The 16460-nt window shown below is 36.9% G+C and overlaps 1 protein-coding gene across 2 annotated transcripts in view; it reads left to right on the forward strand.

Annotated features, from left to right (window-relative positions):
• The window catches only part of LOC131432527 (uncharacterized), a 178569-nt gene that overhangs the window by 103007 nt on the left and 59102 nt on the right, over positions 1-16460 (forward strand). For both annotated transcript variants that reach the window (XM_058598857.1, XM_058598858.1), the window contains exon 3: positions 8055-8112. The gene's annotated coding sequence lies outside the window, so the exon portion shown is untranslated. The remainder of the gene's footprint in view (positions 1-8054; positions 8113-16460) is intronic.

Raw genomic sequence — 16460 nt, forward strand, 5'->3', positions numbered from 1 at the left:
AATAATTAATCCAACCGAAATGTCTTATTTTAGACTGTCCCGGCCAGTCAGTCAACGGGACTAGCGGCGTGTGGCTGTTGACTTTTCGAGTTGAAAAAAAAATCCGAACGCAAGAATGGTGAAAGGGCCGAACGACCTTTCAAAGTTGTGTGAGGTGGAGATTTTCCATCGTTTAGCAACGTGTTGCTGATAGTTTATGTAATGCTGAATTTGTGTTTGTCAAAGCAGTTGGCAATTATGAAGTTCTGGCAGCTATGCCCGAACCCAGAAAATGATTTTACCAGACCCTTCAAATAAGTGAGAATAAAACTGTACAATTGAAATTTGGTGGTTACATTTATTGTTGTTTTTGAAGTTAGTTGTCACCCCTTCACGCTCTTTGAACATAATTCATGGTTTGAGTTGCGATCATTCAAATTCATAAACTGGAACAATATGTCAAAATTCGAGTATGGATTTGAGTAAAGTAAACTCGTTGCCATGAGTTCTCTCGCATTTATTCATACATTAGAGTAAGCGTTGAGTTTTTAAACATTTGAGTGAAAAAAATACTTTTTGCAGTTCAGTGCGTTTTCATTCTTGGAATATTCTTATCGAAATAAAGAATGCAAGAATACGTTGTTTTCCATTGCCGTTTCTAGATCCGGTTTTGAAAACATGAATCAACGTCAATCATAGATGTTTTGTAGTTTCAATTATGCTTAGTGAAAAGCGCAACATAAGTATATCAAAATAATTCAATTTTTACTCCAAACCGTTCACAAGGAAACGGTTTCGAATCACTATTTTGCGCATTCAAAAAAAAAAAAGAAGAATAACTTTGTATATGAAAATTTACGAAGAAAAATTTCTTCATTTTGAGAGCAAGGAACTCAAATTTAGAGTTGAACTTACTCAAATTATGAACAAAATATTTTTTTCTTATTTTGAGTAAAAATTACTCAAGTTTTGACAATATCGTCTCAAAAATGAGGTAACTCAAGTTTAGAGTACGTGCACTTTTTATGAATTTGAGTGATGTGTCACTCAATTTTGAGTTATGTTCAATGAGAGTGTTGAACGCGGAGGCAACATGCAGATGCCCACATTATCAGATCCGAATGGATTCCGAATCAATTCCGAATCGGCGAGAAATTTTCATTCGGAATTTCATGTGCAAATCATAATGGATTCCGAATCAATTCCAACTCCAGTGCAGCAACCGATTCCGAATGAACCGGTTCGCCTACAACCGGTTAATTCGGAAATCATTCGGTGAGTGAGAAGATGCGGACTGAATTGTCAATTCGTCTTCTTCTTCTTCTTTTCTGATTTTGCACGTTTTCGTGCTGATTTTCAGTTTATTTTTAAACGAAAACATTATATAACTGAATATACAAATTTAAATCTTCATGTTTTTCGAATATACAGAACTAGTAAATAACCAGTTCTTCTTAGAATCCCAACATAAACTATTGAAATTCGCTGGAAATTAACAAAACGGCCTATCTTAGTCAGCATCATCCATTCCTCTAGCTGGAGTGTAGTGAAATGGCTTAAGTCGCTTAAATTTCTCACTAACACATTCATAAAATGAGCGAATATTCAATGACATTTATAATGTCACTGTCAATCAGGTTGATCGAGCAGCCAACTCAGGCGAAAATTCTAGCACTGAACCGATCGAGCACTAAAAAATCATGCAGTCGAGTAAGAATTCATTGCTCATTCCGTCATTTCGATAATGTGGGTGATGGCGTCGTTTCTATTACACACGGTAGAAAATAGTTACTCAGGGTGTGAGTACTATAGAACTCATTTTCGAATGATATATAAAAAAGGTCAGTCACTTCTCTCTAACTCTCCACTATGTTTTAAGGAGAAAGTATTGAAGTCATTTATTTTTCCATTGTTTGAAAACATATTCTAATAAAAAATAATAGCTGAACTAAATCCTAAATATTGTTATAAAATTGTAACTTTTGTTCCAAATGTAATTAAAACGGTGCTCATACATATTTTTGCAATTTTGAACATTATTGTCCATGAGTCCACATATACACTTAAATTTTTCAGCTGAGTCTCGGCAAAAAAATGCCGAGATTCGCACAGCCGAGTAATCAGCAATCATCTCGGCAAAAATAAAATTACTGAGCGTCTCGGCACCCTCAAATTTGACAAACGTCAAATATTGCCGAAATCGTCAGCATAAGATTTACTGTTTGCTCAGTGAAACGTTCACTGAATATTCGGCATTCCAATAAAACGAAAAAATGAAAATAATTACCGAATCATCAGTAATTAAAAATCTAGTCAATTAAATTTGTTTGTAATTTCTCAACATTATAAACACGCCATTCAGGATCAAAAATTGATTTTATTAACACTTAAAAAAGGCTTACAAATTTGTTGTCAGTAGTGCTTAATACCTCTACCTAAAAACATGTAGCATAAAAAAAGCGGCGTTTCCAGATGCGGCCACCTTGAGTCGAGCTGGAAATATGATAATAAAAATATATATTGACTTTTGGCTTACAAAAATGTTCAATATTTAATGATGCATAACATATACGGTATTGTTCAAAAAATAAACTTACTTTGATCTATTGAATTATTCCATGCATTGGGTTATTTTTCCGCATATCCCCCAAAGTTTTGTCTCGAGGACGCTTTGAGCCCCGTGTTGAGTGTTTTCCCTTATAATCGCGAGTACTCTGATAAAGTCGCTTTTTATAAAGCGAAACATGTCACTATATTTATTCAATATTTTTACTTGCAAGTGGTTCCACGCTTTTTCGAAGATTATCCATTTTTTCACTCGAGAATTTCATTAGAAAATAATCGCACAATGCGAAGCGAAAATGTAACGCGGCAATAAATGACAGCTGTCGTGCTGAATCTCGGCAACAGCTAGCGCATATTCCGAAATCTCGGCAAACGTCTCTGCTGATGTCGACATATGTAGTTGTTTACTGATAAATTCAGCAAGCAATTATGCCAAATTTCGGCAAAGTGAAGCATTTTACCGAAATATCAGTGAATGCATTTAACGAAGTTCAGAAACATGCGTATTGATTACTGAGCAATCAGCAAATTTACGTGTTGCTGATCAGTTTCGGCATTTTATTATGCCGAGCTCAAGAAATGGTTTTAAGTGTGTACTTCATTAATTGGGTGAAAGATGTTAAGTGGTGGCCCATCGATCTTGATATCAAATAGCGATGAAACTTTTTTTAGTATCAGGTGTACAACTTTGCTTCCACCGTTTTTTGATAGGTGGCTGTACCGGCTGAGGCTGGTCAATACACATAGATGATAATGCCTTCAAAGTGAGTGTGTACAGTGCCTAACGAATTGTCATCGCCGTTTCAGTGACAGTTGTTCTTGTTTCCGTATTATTCACGCTCGAAAATGTCTGTTTACATATGTGTCCAATTCTCGCCATTCGCGGCAAGTTTTACTTTTCTGTTACAATTCGAAAAAAATGCAACTGAAGCGCATCGAATGCTTTCAGAAACTTACGGTGATGCTGCTCTGAGTAAAAGAACGTGTCGGGAGTGGTTTCAACGTTTTAAAAATGGTGATTTCGATATCGAAGACAAACATGATGGTGGAAGAGAAAAAACCTTCAAAGATGAATAACAATTTACTACGAGCTCTTAAAACCGGGTGAAACCATCACAGGAGATCGCTACCGAACGCAACTGATGCGCCTTAGTCGCGCGCTAAATGAAAAGCGGCCACAGTATCAAAAGCGACAAGACAAAGTCATCCTCCAACACAACAATGCTCGGCCTCACGTCGCAAAAGTGGTCAAAAAGTACCTGGAAACGCTGAAATGGGAAGTTTTGCCCCACCCGCCGTAATCCCCAGATGTCGCCCCTTCTGACTTCCACATATTCCGTTCGATGGCACACGGCCTGGCAGATCAACATTTTCAATCCTTCGAAGAGTTGGAAAAATGGATTGCATCATGGATAACGTCAAAAGAGGACTCTTTTTTTCAAGCCGGGATCCGAAAATGGCTGGAAAGATGGGAGAAAGTTGTCGCTAGCGACGGACAATACTTTGAATAATACATCTGTATGCACTTTTTCGTAATAAAGCTTTAAATTTTGGAGAAAAACGGCGGAAGCAAAGTTGTACACCTAATAGAAAGTATTTTTATGTTCATCTGTTAAAATCCTCTCTCACATTCTCTCGTTGTAACTTCTACTTTATGGAAAGTATTGACGAGAAGAGTTTAATTCAAATGAACGGTTTTATGGTCCCATACGGAATTTCTGAATTTAATCCGGATCCGACTTCCGGTTCCTGAATCACAAGGTCAGGATGAGTTGAGAATTGTTCGAACAGTCAGCGTCTTTCGAAATTCTCGGTTGATTTTTCATTAGGGCGTATAAGCAAGTGACAGTTCCAACCATTCCAAATTGATTGATGACGCAAAAATATGGACGATATCATCAAGTTTGATATCAACATTATTCCGATTTGTTGGTTTGGTTATTTGACCAAATTAATTTACGAGTTTATGAATTTAAAGACTTTCCTAGAAAGTATGGACGAAACCAAAAACTGCTGCCATTTCGCAATGGTTCAGAATCTGTCAATTTTTATGGATGCGTCCCGTTGTTTACACTCTTCTCTAACCACTTGTGCAGTTGTTTATTCGTTTTCATTAGTTTGTTCCGAAATGCAGACTTTCAGCAGAACAACGTCGATAAATTATGTACAAATGGTGCACAGAACGCGGACTGTCACTGAGAAAGATAGCAAAAATGGAAGGAGTAAGTGAAAAAGCCGTGCGAAATGCAATCAGGAAGTTCGGTGAGGATAACACCTATGAGGATAAACCGAAAACGGGTCGAAAAAGTCAGTTGGATAAACGTATACTGGCCAAAAAAGTGGGCACTTCGAAGTCAAATGTTCGTGCTAAAGAACGTTTGAATCATTGAACCTGTAAGAAGCAGAAACAACCAAAACATAGTCCGAAACAAGAAGCATCGATCAGGCCGAGGGTTCGAAAGCTGTACAATACGATTCTTGCTGGAAATTTGAACTGCATAATCATGGACGTCGAAACCTACGTGAAACTCGATTACAAATCCTTGCCGGGACCACAATAAAGTCGAAAATCGAAAAATTTGATAAGAAAGCTATGGTCTGGCAAGCAATTTGTAGCTGCGGTAAGATTTCGAAACCCTTCATCACCACTGCTTCAATAAACAGCGAAATGTACATCAAGGAATGTTTACAAAAACGACTTCTACCCATGATTCGAAGCCACAAGGATCTTTTGTCTTCTGGCTAGATCTTGCTTCTTGCCACTACTCAAAATCAACGGTAGAATGGTATACTACCAAAAATGTGTCGTCCCAAAAGACATGAATCCACCAAATTGCCCACAACTTCGACCAATTGAGGAATTTTGGGCATTAACGAAGGCACATCTTAGGAAACATGTCTCGGCAGCCGAAACCATTCAACAGTTCGAAAAAGATTAGAAAAAAGTGTCAAAACTTGTCGCCAAGAAGTATGTTCGGAATTTAATGAGAAACTTTCACAAGAAGGTGCGCCAGCTAGTCTACAATAGCTAAGTAGCAAATGTTGAGAATAATATTCTGTTGTTGTAGTCTACATAATATTATCAGTATATCAAATAAAATTTGAATGTCAAACACTTGTGAATAATTTGCAGCGAAATCAAAGTGCGTCCATACTTTCTGGGACAGTCTTTATAAGCATGATCAGCTTAAAAATGCCCAGATGAGTCACGGTGATATTTTCGAAATTTTCTTAAGGAGCACAGCGTGCACCCATAAAAAAGCCCTGGTTTAGTGATATCAAAGAAAATCTTTTTAATCACATCACAATAATCGAAAGAGAGAGTGATTAAAGAGAAACTGTCACTTGCTCATACGTCCTAATGAAAAATCAACCGAGATTTATTAATTTCATAACTATACAATGCACAAAACACACTCACACTAGTATTACCCACAATAATACATTCACGCGTAAATTGGACAATTCCCTGCGGTAACTTCTTCGGCTTCTTTTTTTCGAAATCTCCGTCTTGTTTGTTTTTTTGCCCACCACACTCCCCCACACCAAAAAGCTTCAGTTTGGAACCCACTGGTAGTGGACGCAACTACCCATATTATCGAAATGACGGAATGAGCAATGAATTCTTACTCGACCGCATGATTTTTTAGTGCTTGATCGGTTCAGTGCTAGAATTTTCGCCTGAGTTGGCTGCTCGATCAACCTGATTGACAGTGACATTATAAATGTCATTGAATATTCGCTCATTTTATGAATGTGTTAGTGAAAAATTGAGGCGACTTCAGCCATTTCACTACACTCCAGCTAGAGGAATGGATGATGCTGACTAAGGTAGGCCGTTTTATTAATTTCCAGCGAATTTCAACAGTTTATGTTGGAATTCTAAGAAGAACTGGTTATTTACTAGTTCTGTATATCCGAAAAACAAGAAGATTTAAATTTGTATATTAAGTTATATAATGTTTTCGTTTAAAAATAAACTGAAAGTCAGCACGAAAACGTGCGAAATCGGGAAAAAAGAAGAAGAAGACGAATTGACAATTCAGTCCGCAATTCTCACTCAATTCCGACAGATTTCCGGATCAACCGGTTCAGGCGAAATTCATTCGGAATCGGTTGTTGCACTGGAGTTGGAATTGATTCGGAATTCCACATGATTTGCACATGGAATTCCGAATGAAAATTTCTCGCCGATTCGGAATTGATTCGGAATCCATTCGGATCTGATAATGTGGGTAGTCTCAGCGAAAAACAAAAAAAACAAATATACACTGACAATAATAATACTAGAAATACAAATTTAATTTTGATACAAAATCCGCTGAGATTCTTTCTTCTTCATGCTTTGATGTACTCTGATGATGTCTTACCCTCTTTCTCTTTCGGACCCTCGCAAGCATGCCTCAGACACTTGGGCCCGAACTCTTGCCTCCTCGCAGTATAAGATAAGAGGAAATAAAAGCCCATAACATCCAGAGTTTTGCTTCGGTTGACATGAAAATTTAACGAAACTTTCCTGAAATGTTGACCCATAAGAAAATACAAAAAAAAGGTTTAAAAGGTTCAAAACTAAATTATGTAAAATTCTACTTGTCTACTTTTCAAATTGATTTTTTTCAGAAAAATCGATTTATTTCAAAAAATTCTATAAGTTACATACAAAATAATAGACGAAAGCACAATTTGCAATTATCAAACCCGTCAACGTCAAAACAAACAACAAACCCTGTTAAAAAAGCGAATCTCCCCGTCAAATGACCTTTGGTACGCGAACCATGACAACACAGCTAATAATGCAAGAATTGATTAGATTATTATCGGGTATCGTCCCCACCAGCCACACTCACGTCATCTCAACACTCCTCTCCTTGGAGTAGCATACATTGTATTGTGCGGTATGGAATCTCACCGACAGTATTTTCATCTTTTTCCTTTTCTTTATTGTTATTTCTGCACCGGTTGCCAGCGTTACCTCGGTTACTTCGATTAGCTGGCCGTTGGTTAGGCGCATGCTAATGGGGCTATTCGATACTGTTCTTTCCTGTCCTCCTCCTTCTCTTACGGATTAAGTTTGTCTTTCGTGTGTATGTGAATTTGGTAGGCACTCACGAGCACTTGTACAATAATCATCATCATAAAAATTGGAACGATTTTCGTCTGCGTGCTAAACAATCCAATGACCAATGGGTTTATTATTATTATTTCATTTTTCAATTTATTTTACTGCCGGGTGAAGTGAAGCCACAACAAAGTGGGAAGGTCATTGATAGGAGCTGTCATCGTCGTCGACCGGGAAGAACGGCAGAGCGCCATGCGGGTTGAATTACTCAGCGGGAGTAACGGTCGGTGGAAATTTGTGAATCATTTGACATTTCTACATTTCAAAAGCAAATGTTTTCTTTCGTGTGGCAAACCACCATGCGTTTCCATTTGAATTACTCTCAGTGAGGACGCATGTTCATTCATTGTTAAATGAGATTTAATTTGAATTGTCTTGTCTATCTTTTCAGAACGACTTGTTACAACATCATCCACTACTAGACGGACGGAGCGTCGCTCGTGAAGCAGGTATTTAACGAGTTTGTCATTTGACGCACCAGTTGACAAATATTCAAATCACTGTCGAACACAAATGACAAATGAAACGACTCTGTCGAACAAAAAGAAAAACAAAACAAAAAGAGTCAGCTTTATATCTCAAGGTTAGATTTCGCGTTTATAAACGCCTGTGCTCTATTTCTATCGCATCGAACTCGGGTGGAAGTGTTTTTTTTTTGTTTTTGTGTGCGAGCAATGTGATATGCGATAATAATCGAGCTCCCAGGGTAATGTGCTCGATTATTGACTTTTGATCGTATTCCTCGTTAGCATTCATTACTTCTCAATTGCGGTTCAGTTGCTAATTTATTCAGTGGAGATTTTTTTATTGATAATTCTTGCACGAATCTGTTCGTTGACGTAGTGGAAAATTCTGCATCGAAATGTCACCGGAGACTCTTCTCTCTTTCGATTTTTTAGCGATATTTCTGAGTGTGAAAATTCGTTATCAAATTTCGCTGATTAAAAAAAATCACTTGTGAGCTGTCGGAGTTCAGAGTGTAGTGTATGTTTGTTTCATGAAAGAAAATTTCGGAGGTGATTATTTCAGCCGCTGAGTTCTTTTACATTATCTAGTCAATCAGGCGGTCTAATCGGACGAAAACTTCTACCAACAGAGCTTACATGGATTATTCTGTTATAGATTTACTTTTTTAAATCTAAGAAAAATATCAAATAGTTCTTCGGACAGATTTTGGGTTCTAGAAAGAACCGATTTATAGAATTTGCTCAATGTTAAACAAGTTTGAGAGTATTTGAATTTGAAGCTTCTCTTGCTTCCTCATGAAATGAGTTCATGTGTGCGTGTTGTGTACGGCTGAATATAACGGGTGATTTTTTAAGAGCTTGAGAACTTTTTTAAACAATAAAACGCATAAAATTTGCAAAATCTCATCGGTTCTTTATTTTAAACGTTAGATTGGTACATGACATTTACTTTTTGAAGATAATTTCATTTAAATGTTGACCGCGGCTGCGTCTTAGGTGGTCCATTCGGAAAGTCCAATTTTGGGCAACTTTTTCGAGCATTTCGGCCGGAATAGCCCGAATTTCTTCGGAAATGTTGTCTTCCAAAGCTGGAATAGTTACTGGCTTATTTCTGTAGACTTTAGACTTGACGTAGCCCCACAAAAAATAGTCTAAAGGCGTCAAATCGCATGATCTTGGTGGCCAACTTACCGGTCCATTTCTTGAGATGAATTGTTCTCCGAAGTTTTCCCTCAAAATGGCCATAGAATCGCGAGCTGTGTGGCATGTAGCGCCATCTTGTTGAAACCACATGTCAACCAAGTTCAGTTCTTCCATTTTTGGCAACAAAAAGTTTGTTAGCATCGAACGATAGCGATCGCCATTCACTGTAACGTTGCGTCCAACAGCATCTTTGAAAAAATACGGTCCAATGATTCCACCAGCGTACAAACCACACCAAACAGTGCATTTTTCGGGATGCATGGGCAGTTCTTGAACGGCTTCTGGTTGCTCTTCACTCCAAATGCGGCAATTTTGCTTATTTACGTAGCCATTCAACCAGAAATGAGCCTCATCGCTGAACAAAATTTGTCGATAAAAAAGCGGATTTTCTGCCAACTTTTCTAGGGCCCATTCACTGAAAATTCGACGTTGTGGCAGATCGTTCGGCTTCATGATGAAATGTCAGAGCATACTGAGCAAATAATAATGCATGAAAATCATAACCTCAAAAAATCTGAGCAAATACTAATGCATGAAAATCCTAACCTCAAAAAAATCACCTTTTATTATAACCTGATATAATTCTATCTTCAGTACGACTGTCCCTGGCGAATATTTTGTCGTGAATATGACTTACTTTACTGTGGGGCGCCTTTTAAAAATTTACCCTCTGAAAGAGTGATAAGTTTTTGATCGCAAATATCTATTGTTGTATCTAACGTATCAACATAATTTTTACTACATGCCATCGGCGATATGATCATCAATTTATGATAACATTTTCAGTTGTATGACATAATTACAAATAATTCAACATTAATGTTATCTGAAATATTTGGTATCAACGAGTATCAAAAAAGAAAACTCATGATGCCTTTCTCGTACAACGATGGGGAATATTATTCAAAATCAACCCTTCAAATGGCTTCATATGTTATCTAATCAACTGTAAAGGTTTGCTTTTGCAAATCGGAGATAAAAATCATCAATTTCGTGCAAATCTAGAATAATTTGATTATCTTCGTGCACTTCTAGCACTAAACGAGTGCGAATAAAGCCAGTGTTTATCATCGTAGATTTTACAATTTTACTCTTCTGAATGTCAAAAACGAATCCCGTACTGATCGACATCAAAATTCTATACCAACAGTTAAGATCGCCCATTTGTGGCAAACTACAGACGAAATCACGTAAAAGGAAAGCTTTTGACCAAAATTGATTCAGTAGCAATTGCATCTTCCTGCTGCTGGTCGTTTGCAATGGAGAAAAATATAACGAAAAGTGAACAACGATGGGGAACATTACACAAAATCAACCCTTCTAATGGGTTCAAATGTTATTTAAAGAACTATTAGAACTACTTATCTGATGAAATATGCAAATTGGAAGTGAATATAATCAGTTTAGTAAAGATTCAAAGTATGATACCATTCTAAAGCAGTAAAGATTCAAAGTATGATTCAATTCTAATAAGAAAATTTTCGCATTTTTTTCTTGGCTCTTTTCGCCGTAAATATGTCTTACTTTACCATTGGGCGGCTATTCAAAATTTATCACATGGTTGAATGATAAGTTTGTGATCGTGAAAACCTCTTGCTTTATTTAACGTATCAACATAATTTTTTCACTTAGTCATCAGTTTTAAGGTTAGCAGTTTGGAATATAATTTTCAGTAGTATAACTCCGAATTGAAGTTTTTTAATATATTCGTTATGTAAAGAAGATAAAAGTTTGATACTACATTCACGGCATAGTTGACTCATTCAGCTCCATTTCTAGAGTTCAGTTCTAATTAAGTTTCAGAATCCAAGACCAGATTTTTTTTCCTAAATCCAGCTCTAAAATTCAACATCTCATCCAGAACCCAGGGCTAGAATCGAATTCCAGAGCTCCGGAACTGGAACCGAATTACAGAACTTGATTCTAGAACCAGAATTCTGAAACTGAATTCTGAACCACAGACCAAAATTCAGGACCGGAATTCGGAGCCAAAGTTCTGTAGTAATTCCAGAAATCAGTTCTTAAATGCATTCCGAAATCCATAGTTCAGTTCCAGAATGCTGGTCTAGAGTTTAATTCCTGAATTCAGTTCCACAATTCTAGAAATTTAACTGATTCAGGATCTTGAAGATTTTTTAACTTTATCCCGGATCAAGAGCTGAACTCCGGACCCGCAGCCTGGTTCAGAGTTCGGTGTTCAGTCCCGAACCTAAATCCTTGTCTCGAATTCACAGATTCAGTGATCAGTTTTACTATATGTATTTTTAGAATACGGTTCTATATTTGTGAGTTTGTGTAACTCGTTTCTACTAAAACAGGGAGGACGTATAAAAATCATTTTAAGGATTTTATTCAGAATCCCTTGAACGATTTCTTCCTGGTAAAACAACAACTTGACCAAATTCATACTGCATTTGTTCTTAAGAAAGAGCTTAGAATTTTTGTTTGAACGAAGATATAAACATTTGATATATTTATTACGTATTCAAATTAGAATGAACACATAAACAAACCACTAATAGCTGTCAAACGGTGTTCATTCAGCTTACCATCGGTAAATGTCGAGAATGAACTTTATTCGTGCGACTCTTTTTGGTATGTTATAAACGTAAACAAGCGTTACTTACGTTGCTTTTTAGTTAGTTACAGACGTTGCGGAGCGTCTCGAAACGTTTTTTTCAAGTTAAAGGCGTTTTATGTGTTATTTTTTGTAATTTATAGGTGTTACGAAGCGTTACTTTTGTGTAAGTTAAAGGCATTACGAGGTGTACATTTTTGATAATTATAGACGTTACGAAGTGTTATATGCCATACTTTTTGTAAGTTATAGACGTTACATGCGTTACTTTTTTGTAAGTTATAGACGTTACGAAGCGTTACATGGGATACTTTTTTGTGAGTTATAGACGTTACATGCGTAACATTTTTGTAAGTTATAGACGTTTTGATTCGTTACATGGGATATTTTTTTGTGAGTTATCATGTTACGAAGCCTTACAAACGTTACTCGTTTGTAAGTTTCAAATATCACATGTGTTACATTGTATAAGCTTTGGGCGTTACGAAGCGTTACATGCGTTACTTTTTTTGTGAGCTAGTTGCAAATTTTATTTGAATATTCCATAATGACATGTCCAGTGGAAAAGTTTAAAGTGTCTGTTAAATACACCGGTAAAAGACACATCGAGAATTAGGTACATAAATAATCTTCAGTAATATTATTTTTGCCTTTCTTATATAGAAAGGCTATGCAATCACTGTTAAAACCGACCTTTTAACCGAGGCCAGGAGGGCCGAATGTCATATACCATTCGACTTAGCTCAACGAACTGATCAAATGTCTGTGAGTGTGTCCGTCCGTGTGTGTATGTGTGTATGTAAGTAACAAAACTATGCACTCACTTTTCTCGGAGATGGCTGAACCGATTTTCACAAACTAAGATTCGAATGAAAGGTCTCATGGTCCCATAGCCTGCTAATGAATTTCATGCCGATCCGACTTCCGCCTCCGGAGATATAGGATGATATGCACAAAAAAATAGAAAAAATATGCACTCACTTTTTTCAGATATGGCTGAATCGATTTTCACAAACTTAGAACTTAGTCTTATGGTTCCATAGCCTGCTATTGAATTTCATTTGGATCTGACTTCCGGTTCCGGAGTTACATGGTAAATGGTGAACATTAGAAATTTTCTCTGAAACAGCTCAACCAATTTTCACAAGCTAAGATTCGAATGAAAGGTCGTATAGTTTCCTTAAAATTTCTAGAACATTTTATTCGGATCCGACTTCCGGTTCCGGAATTAACGCGTGATAAGTTAGAAAACTACCAATTTCATTAGTATTTTTTCACAAACGATGGTCAAAAACAGGTACAAATCCCATTAAACTGTCTGATAACTTCTTCTAGTTTGCTGAGCTTGTTAGTTTGTGGGCATAAAAGCTTAATTCGGCACTACTGGTCCCCCCTTTTCCTGTTCCGGAAGCACCGAAAGAGGTGAAGAAAAACTTAAAAAATAGAACTCATTTCGATTTCTCTGTGATGCTTGAATGCTTTAATGCTCATATTATCTTTAAAGCTACTGTCAAATTTCATCCGGATCTGACTTCCGGTTCTGCTATTACAGGACGATGAGTGTCAAAGTTTTCAAACCGCCATATTGAAAGACAATATGTACCACATCGAAAGAAGTAGAAAACACAAAACGAACGATGCGTGCTTTATTCTATTTGTACACACTATGAAAAAATCGAAACGGTTACGGATGTCTGCTACTAGTGTGTAATATTGGTAAAAGACGGTGCTGCGGCTGATAAAAATTATAGCTATTTTATGATCAGTACTACCGAAAGAATAAACGAACGTCAATGAATTCAAATTTATTTGATAAAATATGAAATTTTCACAACCGGTAGTGCAGTAATACCGTGCCGGTGGTGTAGTGATGTCAATAATAATAATAAAAGTAATAATTCTACTACATGCTACTGTTTAGCTTGACTTACATATGCAGAAGTAACATAATTGAATTAATCGAAATAGAGCATGAGATAGTAAGTCTAGGTTTAACTCGGTTCAAAACTGATCCAGTTTTTAGGTCATATTTGTTGCTGGCAAACATGACGGAAGCCAGTTGCATTCGTCGGAATTCGAATTCAACTCGTCACTCTCCAGTACGATCGCCTGCACAAAAGGCTCTTTTCAGAACCACCATTATCTTATAAAAAACTAAAAAAACTGCATCGTTTCAAATTCTAGAAGTGAAGAAGGGGAATGCTTGCATAATTCATACAATTGATCAACTAACTGATATTCGGAAGCTTGAAGGAAGCGTACCAATTTTATTCGTATTCACGACATCCAGTTATGTCTCTGGCATTACTCGTTTACCTTTTTGATTTTTTTTAGTTTATAAGATGAATTGTGATAGTTATATTGTGTTGTTCTTTAGAAAGATGGTAGTTTTTGTGCCCGTTTGAGAATGACTTATATAAGGAGTGTATCGAGAATAAGCTATCCACACACATTTGTGTAGTACGCATGTATTTGTGATGGTTTTTTATGCTCTGATCACAGCATGCTGTGCGTTTGGCTCTCAGCTTTCGTTTGTTTACTTGTTTGTGCGGTTGAAATTCTGCGTTTTCAAAATGTCGCGTATTGAAAAGGAAGTGGAAATTAAAGTTCTGGACACATGGCTAAGTGAGAAGGGCATTACTATGCGAAAATTGGAGAAGCGATTTGGAATTCATCATGTCTGTGTTAAAACCATCATTTATAAGTTTGGGGAACACTATTCTTTGGATGAACTACCAGAAAGAGGCAGAAAACCCGGTTCTTCCAACCCGAAACTGGACCAGAAAGTGGTATCTCTAATCATGAAGAAAAATCAATGTCAATACGTGATTTGGCCAAACAAGCAGGAACGAGTGTCGGAATGATCCAGCGTATCACGAGGCAAAATCACCAGAAGATCTACAAGAAGCAGAAAATCTCGAAACAAAGTGTAGAACAAAAGAAACGAGCAGCAACAAGGGACCGGAAATTGTATTCGCGTATTTTGCAGTGTCCGGATGCATGCGTTTTGATGGACGTGGAGACTTATGTAAAGGAGGACTCAAAAACCCTTCCAGGTCCACAATACTTCACTGTCGTCGTTGGGAAAGATGTGAGCGATGCGGACAGGTCGATTCAAGCGGAGTAATTCGGTCGAAAGGTATTGGTATGGCAAGCAATATGTTTTTGTGGTTTGAAGTCAACCATTTTTTCACCCTACCGGAACTATAACTGCAGAAATCTATCGATCTGAGTGTCTCCAGAAGAGATTGCTGCTTTTATATAGATTGCTGCTTTTTATATAAGCATAGTACACCTCCACTGTTTTGGGCGGATTTAGCGTCGGCTCACTATGCCAAAACCACTCACAATTAGCTTGCGGAAAAGGGTATAAATTTCGTTGAGAAAAATATCAATCCACCAAATTGCCCTCAGCTTGACCCATCGAACGTTACCGGGCAATCGTGAAGAGGGTCTTCAAGAAGACTGGTAGGGCAGCTGGGAACATGCAGGAGCTCAAAAAATATGGGCTCAAGCATTCAAAAAAATGCGATGCAACACTTGTTCGGAACTTGATGAAGAGAGTTCGATCAAAAGTTCGAAAATTCGTGAAGGAATAACTTAAATTTCACCCGGTTTTCATTACGCTCAAGTTTAACCTCGTACAATAAAGGATCAGTTTTCAATTTGAATAAAATATCGTTTTTTATCATAATTTGAAAGGAAAATTTGTGGATAGCTTATTTTCGATACACTCCTCAATGTTCAACTCAAAGGGTTATTTCCATGTTAATTTCGTGCTGATGAATATTACAATAATTATTCAATAAATTTTGAAAACCTAATTAGGTTTTTTATCGTGACGTGAAAATGAACAAGCGTTCATCCATGACAGCTTAGCAGTACTGCAGCCATTAGGTTTTTTACCGTCACTGCTAACCTCAATCGAATGAACACATTTTGACGATCCAGCAGTACTGTTTGTAAACTGCGATTTTTTTGTTTGTCTGTTAACAATTTGGGTGAGACCATTTACGGTCAATATCGCCTAGATAGAGTTTTAAAACATTTGTTCACCATTGGATACGGTTTGTTTTTGAGATTTATTAAATAAAAGTGACTAGTTGCAAAGTGTAAAGATGATTGTTTAAGACGTGTTCTTCGATTTTTGTTTAAGCTTGTTTGTAAACAGTACCGCTGAACTGTCAAGGATGAATGCTTGTTCATTTGTGACGTCACGATAAAAAATCTAATTAGGTTTTTTACCGTCACTGCTAACCTCAATCGGATGAACACATTTTGACAGTTCAGCAGTACTGTTTGTAAACAGAAATTTCTTTTGTTTGTTTATTGACAAATTTGATCAGACCATTTACGGTCCATATCGCCTAAATAAAGTTTTAAAACATTTGTTCACGATTGAATACGGTTCGTTTTTGATATTTATTAAATAAAAGTGACTAGTTGCAAAGTGTAAAGATGATTGTTTTAGATGTGCTCTTCGATTTTTGTTTAAGCTTGTTTGTAAACAGTACCGCTGAACTGTCAAGGATGAATACTTGTTCATTTG

Source organism: Malaya genurostris, chromosome 2, assembly GCF_030247185.1.
Source record: "Malaya genurostris strain Urasoe2022 chromosome 2, Malgen_1.1, whole genome shotgun sequence".
In the NCBI taxonomy this organism is placed as follows: domain Eukaryota; kingdom Metazoa; phylum Arthropoda; class Insecta; order Diptera; family Culicidae; genus Malaya; species Malaya genurostris.